Genomic DNA, 7,125 nt, shown 5'->3' with positions numbered 1-7,125 from the left:
TGTCAGACCTTGTCTGAGCGATTACGTGTGGCTGTCCTGAAAGGAGATCTTAAATTCAAAAATTCAAAGAGTGTCTTTCTAGAAATATAGTCGATGTGCCAGAGATGCTGCCCCGAGGTGACAGGGACAACACTGAGGTCTCTCTACTATCAGACAGTATTTCTAACACGTATATATCAGCTCGCACACATTTGTGTAGAAGCAAAGTTAGTGTGAGGACTGAATGTGTGTGTGTTTGTGTTACTTAAACACCTGGCTTGAAACGCGACAAATGAAACTGAAGACAGACACTTCAGGGCAAGAAGCAAGGAGAAGCGAGGACTGCCACTATGGGACACTGTGAACCTTCGCTGGCACAGCAACACTCATCGCTGTCAGTCGCCTGATGAGATGACAACACAGCAGAAACCTGCAGTTTATGATTAAACTTCATTTTGGATGCAATAAGCCGCTAGCACTTTTTTAATAATTGCGGTACTTTAAACTTTGTTCAGAAATCCGACGTACAAGATTTGACAATCATTAGGAGCAGAAAGAGCGTAAATTCTAAGCTTAGCAGGACGTTAAGACGCAAGTGGGAACAAACCCGCAATCCATATTGAAATCCTCTTCAAGAAATGCACTTCACAGATACAAACCATGAAAGATAAAAGCCTCAGCAGAAAGAAGCAAATATTGATTTAAGAATGAGTGTAAATTTCGCTTCTCGTCCATACATTACCACCGACAGCTGCTTCCACTCACAACCCCTCAACACACAACTCATTTATAGTCTGCCGCATTACTGCAAGGCACATGTGCTTATATAAGTACTCCAGAAGAATATTTATGCATACTGGGTCTGGTGGAAATCACATACTGTACATTTGGTGGTGTGCCGTGTCCAAATGCTCACTGACCCGACTTTATAGTTGCACTGAAACGGAACCGCTAATGTTTCCCGCTGCCTGTTTGCCCCTCCACAACCCGACAAATAAGATTTTAATGAGGTTTACCCAGTCAGACCAGAGCAGTGCCTCTCTTGGGGAAATTTTTGTCGAGAGAAAAAAAGGAGAGGGTGCAACAATAAATCAAGACTGTTGTGTGACTGATCCTGCGCAGGGCCAGATTGGCATAGTTAAGTGTGACGGCTAACGCTGGCCAGACGCTGTTCCGCTCCAAGCAGAGCGGAATTAACCGAAGTTATGAAAGTAGATAAATCTACCAACAACAGGCCACTGGGTTCAGGGCCAAAGGCAATAGGACCCCAAGTGAAGTTACCGTCACTCCAAACCTCCCTCAAGCGCCAAACAGAATCTACAGTCTTGAAAACAATAAGATTTCCCACGGATGACACAGTGAATTTAAATATAACTTAAAAAGGTTCTTTACACTTTCCAGGGACAGTTGGAGCTGGGTGACGCTGTAGATCAACAAAAGTGATGATTGGCTCCGCCGCATGACACAGTTTTCAATCAACTCGTACTCGAGCTAAAAAAGTGGACTTGGCTCCGGCGCAGAGAAAATAGAAGCGAACGAAACAGTAGATGATCAACAGAGGAAATGGACTGTCAACCACATCGCATCAGCCTCTGCTGGGCAGAGGACGCACAGAGCTGACGGGCCGTTAATGCGTGTGGATAAGTGCTTACAGACTGTGCATTTCTGGTGATCATGAAGTCTGATGTGACTGAGGATATCATTCAGACTGAATTCAAATTAGCAACAGCATGTATGATACTCCCTGTAAGGCAGTGCCGGTGAGAAATGATTTTAGTTTAAATAGACTATGACCCGGTCCGTTTATGACAGTGGACTTCATATGAAAGAGGTGAAACTGAAACAAGAAAGTCAACTCAATTAGCTGGGTGAGACTGAGACCTGACAGCCGAGCAACGATTCGAAGCACGCCACTTATTCCAAGGGGGCAATAAAATGAAATTGCCTCCCAGTCATATAAACTTTTAACATTGTTCCAGCCACACAATAATAAGGAGCGGCTGCAAGCCCAAAGTCATCGGAGTCAAGCCAGTGCCTCATCAGCTGGCGCAGGCTGAACAGTACTAAGAAGGGGCGATGTTCAACTATTATGGGTTATTTTGCCAGAACTATACGTTGACTTTCCATTCGTAAGCACACGGCCGCTGCCTCAGTTTTTATCCAAATGACCTTAAACTTTGACCTGGTGCCTCACCACAAAAACCAAAACAGTCACTTGAGGAGTTTTACAAGTGCTCTTCTTAAAATTCAGACCAGCTAGGCAGTTATCGACAAACACGAACCACGTATCAGCTGCACTTGGTCAACCAATGCCACCAGCCATGAGTCCCATGCTGCAACTATTGCTCACATGTGCGCAATCTTTTGCACACTCTGGAATCAACAACAGGCCTCCGCACAGTCACACAAAACACGTGCACTTTCAGCAGTTTACATGCAGTCCAGCATCCATGAGTTTTTAATTGTTGTTGTTGTTGTTGTTGTTGTCTGTATTGTTGTTATTAAGAAAGCTTCACGGACACACAGGCACAGCTTTCTCATATCAGTCATGTAACAAGGCAGCTTGGAAATTACAATGGAGAAAAAAACAAAACATTTGGCTTCATTGCAGAGGAAAAGCTGCAGATTGGAAAATAACTGGGGGGGTTGTACTTTGAGTGCATGAAATTGTTGTTGTTGTTTGGGCAAGATAATCAGATTTGAGGCTGAAGCAGAAAAGTGTGTGCGCGCTTGAGTCCCTGACAGTCTTCACACATTTCCCTGGTCCTTTCGGGACATAACTGGAAGAAATGAAAGATGCCGTGCTGTCCGCGTGAAGACGTTCACTGAAACGAATCCCCGTGAGTCAGTAACACGCCAGTCCCAGAGCATAATGCTGCCGAACACAGGTGAGCCTTTCGCTGGGTTCGTGTTACTTAGATAATGGTGAACCTGGCGGCTGATTCTCTCATCGTGAGCACATGATGGGACCACCAGCAGTACAATGCTGTCTGTGGGTTTATTCATCTCTCTGGATCTGTCAGCCAGGGAACAGCGTTAACTTCTTTCATGAAGTTGAAAGTGTAAAAAAAAAAAAAAAAAAAAGCCTGGAAACAAAGCGTCTGACTGGATAACAAAAATCTCTCATTGTGATGAAAGACTGCATTTAAAGTGGACTAAATCGAATGTCCTAGGAGTTGTTGAGCCAGCGTAAAAACTTACAAATTCACTCAAAAAGTAGCAATTAACATTCCAGCAGAGGCATAGTGCGGAGAATTGTCTGCTGCACTTAGTTAAGAGATATTGTAATCCTACGCACAGCCTGCAAATGAGTCAAGTAAGTAGGATAGTTGTCAGAACAATTCCTTAATGGCCAACACATTTCCCACCCTGTTGTTTCCACTCTTGAAGAGATTATCAACTTTGTTTCAGCAGCATTTGAGATTTGCATAGAAATGAAAACACGGGCAGCCAAACCCCCCAAAAAATCTGAAAGCTTTATGACGTTCAAACAAAGCTGAAGGGGGGGCAGATGCTGACACACACAAAAACAACTATCCGCATACTGAAAGGGTGCATTCTTTGGGGAAAAGCGAAAGCTGTCCCTATAAAGTCCAGACATTTGCTTGATTTGATTTGCTCGAAGCAGCAATCAGCTTCTTGCAAAGATCAAATCCCAGCTCCTTGATAGACCAGCCCTCTAGGCAATTAGACGACACACGAGGGTAAGAGAGCACAAACTGAGCCAGAGTGGGACATTTCTGGCTCGTCCAGAGGGATCCACTGGCATCAAACCACAACAGAACGCTCAGTGGTAAAGAGCAGGATTGGCGTCGGATGAAAGGAGGAAAGGCGGCGACAACATGATTGTTTGAGCGGGATGGCGAGTACAGAGAACTGAACAATAGAATGAGAGGACTAAAAGTATGAAGTCGGAGAAGATTTGGAGGGTTATTTTGCTGCGTGCGGTGTTCTTAAGTGATTTGTTTTGTCGAGACAACTTGCCAAAACACCAGGAAGTGATGTGAAACAAATAAAAGCAGCCAATACTTGGATTCTGTGGGGAAAACCAGAAAATGTTTCATTAAATAACAATTACTTTTTTATAAGAAAATAATCACTCCACTCACTCCAACAAAGTCTGGGATGAGAAAACACAAATCTGCAAACAAGTTCAATATGGAAACAGTTTTGTTTAAAAAAGAAAAAAAAAAAAGTCAAGGAATATGTAGGCAAACATTTCCAAATACTTTTCTTATGTGTAGCGTGAATCAAATGCGGCGACAAAGAGAAACACGCAGTCTAGGATTAGAGCTGTAAATAATTTCCTTCTGCTGCTATTTGCATTTCACATCGCCTGTTTTTTCTTCCTTCTTTTCTTTTGCAACGACGTGCAGAGTGCAAGCGCCCAGTGTGCGGCTTTATGACCTGTTTTCTTTGGGAACAAATGGAGCTTTTTGTTTTGATTGACTGCAGCATCCAGGTGTAAACCTGTCTCCCCTTCTTCCTCTTCCTCACCTCCTTCTCATTTCCCTCCATCACGGCTTGTAAAACAAAAATAATTAGTAAGTCCACAAGACCTGCAGTCCCTTTGAAATACACCACCGCGCGCACACACACACACACACACACACACACACACACACACACACACACACACACACACACACACACACACACACTGCGTCTCCCGCCGCCTCCTTCCCGTGGCTCTGCTGTATGCGAGCAGGCTGCGCTCTTAAATGATACGGCTCATAACTCTGCTGAACTTGACCTTGCATAGAAACACACTGCAGCTGTTCTCTCCTCCGCTTGTCCAAACAACGGAGTAGGAGGGGATGGAGGTGCACATGTTTACGGGCACAACCTCCCAATCAATGTGCGCCTGATGAGGAGAGATGGCGCAGGAGGAGACCGTATGAGTCAAGGTAGGACGGACCATAAATCTCTCTGCTGGTCTGATTGCGCCAACTTCCAAGGTTTCGTCAACTGCACATGGTTTTTCCCCCCACGAGAGGTCATCACAGTGAGGGTGCTGCAGAACTTGAGAGAATGAACTCTGTATGAAAACGTTTCCATGCTATCCACTTGTGGTCCTTATGCCACAAGTAATGTTTCTCCTAAGAGAGCCTAATATGACACATGTTGAGAAAATAATTCTTTACATTTCATTCAAAAAGTAAATAAGTTGCAGCATAATCTATTCCATTTCCATCCGTTTCCGCACTGACCAAGCTATATTTACCCTCCGTCTCAATCTCCACCAGTGAGCTTTGGATTTAATGGTTGCCATTCTCCTGTATGAAATCCTCCCCCGCCCCCCCAACTCAAACTGACAAATTCAAACAACCGATCTGCGGCCATCTCAGAAGCCGGTGAGAGGAAAATGATTCTCAAATGTCCAGAAGACCTTAGATTTACATCACTTGACATGAGATGAAAGCACCCTCTCTTTTTTTGGGACTGATTCTGGTTAGTTCGTCTCAGAATGGTACCTATTATGTGTAAAATCTCAGCAGGGTCGACGGGGGGGGGGGGGAGCTTTTGTTTATTTGACCCGATCTGCTTTTATTTGAAGGCACACGCAGAAAAAAAAGCTGAAGAACGAACCTGGCGTGCAGATTCAAAGAGTGGTCCATGCGGAGGCACCGTGAGACGGCCTCCAGAGATGGACATGGGTGGATGATGGCGAGCAGATGGACAGTCAGTTCAAAGGAGGGATTATAAAATACTGCAAGTAAACATACTGAAGGTTTCGTTCACTGAGTGCACCAAAGTTGTTGGTGGTCAAGGTGTCACATTTTAAAGATTCATTTAATGTGTTTTGCAGTCGTTTGTACAATTTGGGAACTTTAAACCTGGGCAATTCACGAGTTGCTTAAAAAAAAAAAAATTCACGGAATATGTAGGAAAACATTTGCAAATATTTTTGAACTAAAAGTTGTGTTGAAATATTCTGAGGATTCAATTTCCTTCTTAAGAAAACAAAATGCTCAAATTAAAAGGCCAACGACCAACAATGCAATTTTTCCCCCTTTTTGGGGTTCAGACTGAACCCAATCTGTGCACAAAGTAATGCAGTGGATGATGTAGTTTGTCATTGTGGCTCTCAACTCACTAAAATTAAAATCGAAAAAGTGCTTAAATCAGTTACTTTGTGAGACCAAGATCAAGTTTTTGTGTGAAGCCTGTTAATTCAAAGCTACATTACAGATCTGCAGTCAACACTGATTACAGGAACAGCGTTTAAAACAAAGGCAGGACAGAGAGAGACAAACTAAAACTCAACTGAAAATGTAAGAGACTTGAGAACTTGCTGTGCTATTGAAAATAATGTGTGAGACTGTGTAAATTAGATTAAAAAAAATACAAATAAAAAAAACTTTACATAACGTGTTACAATGGATGAGAAGATGCAGCCCTGGAACTGCAGGGGACAGCTTAAGTTCTGCTGAAAGGGCCGTTTGTTTGAATTCTTTCTCTCCTCTCCAATCTGGTTTTGGAGTGGCAAACAGTGCCACATGCTTTGCCAGCACAAAAAATACACAACCTTGTCTGCATTCCACCCATTTCTGTCATGTATGTCGCCAACATGTGTGAGACAGAGAATGGGGAAGTGCCGTCTTTGGTGAGCTGCATCAAAAATGCCAGGGCAGGAACTTGCAAAGTCAGTCTGACACGGAGCCAGCAGGATCTGATTAAACCAATAAATTCGTACAGAGCAGCCATTACACCAGATTTATGGACTCCCAGTGCAGGGAAAAGCTGTTGGTTTTCAAACTCAATGTGTCCTTCCCTCTATAGGGACCACAGAGTTCAAGTTATCTCTCTGCGTCCATTTAAGCGTCGCAGCTGGGTGGTTTCTGTCTTAAAAGGCAGCAGCACATATTGCAGCAATAAGGCAGAATGCGATTCCAGTTCCACGTCAAAAACGTAAGCAGGCCAGCAGAAGGGGCACGGCCCGAACCCTGTGGCAGGACTGGAGAAAAGGACCGATTCATAAAGGTTGGAGGAAGGGGCGCAGGGAGGAGGCAGAAGTTACTCTCATGATCTGCGCTGAGATTTTGGGAAAATTGCACTTGGCTACTGAAGTCTAGGAGAGGATGAGGAGGCTTATGGCCTTGACCGAGCACAAATTCTTATTAGAGCTACAAAGACCGGTACAGC

This window comes from Nelusetta ayraudi, unplaced genomic scaffold (genome assembly GCF_046127955.1).
Source record: "Nelusetta ayraudi isolate G7.1 ecotype Tasmania unplaced genomic scaffold, CSIRO-AGI_Nayr_v1 ptg000060l, whole genome shotgun sequence".
Lineage (NCBI taxonomy): Eukaryota > Metazoa > Chordata > Actinopteri > Tetraodontiformes > Monacanthidae > Nelusetta > Nelusetta ayraudi.
This window is presented reverse-complemented; position numbering follows the sequence as displayed.